The sequence below is a fragment of the Mandrillus leucophaeus genome, unplaced genomic scaffold (genome assembly GCF_000951045.1).
Source record: "Mandrillus leucophaeus isolate KB7577 unplaced genomic scaffold, Mleu.le_1.0 Scaffold215, whole genome shotgun sequence".
NCBI lineage: Eukaryota > Metazoa > Chordata > Mammalia > Primates > Cercopithecidae > Mandrillus > Mandrillus leucophaeus.
In genome coordinates this window covers 1438755-1440342 of record NW_012102199.1, presented here as the reverse complement: position 1 = coordinate 1440342, position 1588 = coordinate 1438755, and positions in this window count along the sequence as shown.

The following is a 1588-nucleotide window of genomic DNA, read 5'->3' as shown; positions in this document are numbered from 1 at the left end:
CAGGCTGGTCTCGAACTCCTGACCTCAAAGTGATCCACCCACCTCAGCCTCCTAAAGGGCTGGGATTACAGGTATGAGCCACCATGCCCAGCACCCCCAAAAAAATTTCTAAACCTGAAACTGCCAGGGTGAAAGTCGCAACAGAGAAAGTACTTTTTTTTTTTTTTTTTTGGAGACAGGGTCTCACTCTGTTGGCCAGGCTGAAGTGCAGTGGCGTAATCATGAATCACTGCAGCCTTGACCTCCCTGGGCTCAGGTGATCCTTCTACCTCAGTCTCCCGTGTAGCTGGGACTGCAGGTGCGTGCCACCACCTGGCCAATTTTTGCATTTTTTTCTAGAGACAGGGTCTCACCATGTTACCCAGGCTGGTCTCGAGGTCCTGGGCTCAAGGAATCCATCTGCTCAGCCTCCCAAAGTGCTGGGATTACAGGTGGGTTATAGCCACCATGCCTGTCCAGTACTTTGTATTTTTAATTACAGCAGAACATCACAGAATACGAAGGAACAAGCACTAAATTTGGAAGTCACAGTTGTAAGAGAAAATGCAGGGTGCCCAGTTAAATTGAATTTCAGATAAACCACAAATAATATTTTAGTGTAAGTATATCCCAAATGTTGCATGAGATATACTTATGCATGAGATATGATTAAAAAATTATTCATTGCTGGTCGGGCGCAGTGGCTCATGCCTGTAATCCCAGCACTTTGGGAGGCCGAGGCGGGTGGATCATGAGGTCAGGAGATCAAGACCATCCTGGCTAACATGGTGAAATCCCATCTCTACTAAAAATACAAAAAAAATTAGCCAGGCGTGGTGGTGGGCACCTGTAGTCCCAGTTACTCGGGAGGCTGAAGCAGGAGAATGGCGTGAACCCGGGAGGCAGAACTTGCAGTGAGCCGAGATCATGCCACTAAACTCCAGCCTGGGAGACACAGCGAGACTCCGTCCCAATTAAAAAAAAAAAAAAAAAAAGACTATTCATTGCTTTTCTGAAATTCAGATTTAAGTTGGTGTCTTGTATTTTTCCTTGTGAACTCTGGTAACCCTAGAGTCAGAATACCTGGACTTAAGCCCCAGTTGTATCACTAAAATAAGCATCTAACCTTCCTAGATCTGTTTTCCCCATCTGTCAAATGGGGGTAACAATATCAATGTGTGGTGTGGGGGTAATGATGAGGAATAAAGGAGAAATACTTCAGAATCTATGACGTGCTACATGAAGAAAAGATTTCAGTTCTAGATATGCGTGACTTAATATAAATTTCCACCGAAGTGCTAATTAAGTAGCCCCTGATCCTTTGGTAGTTACATCTAATCCTGTAACCCGTCTTTCCTTGGGAGCTTCTGGGAATGGTGTTTGAATTACACACGTAATTGTAAATAACTGTCTATGTATCCAGAGGAATGGAGACAAACCCCAGGTAAACGCGGTATGATTGAAATTTAAGCCATTCTACAGGCATGTTATTAAGTAACTGAGCTGATTAAACAATTTAAAAGGCCGGGCGCGGTGGCGCAAGCCTGTAATCCCAGCACTTTGGGAGGCCGAGACGGGCGGATCACGAGGTCAGGAGATCGAGACCATC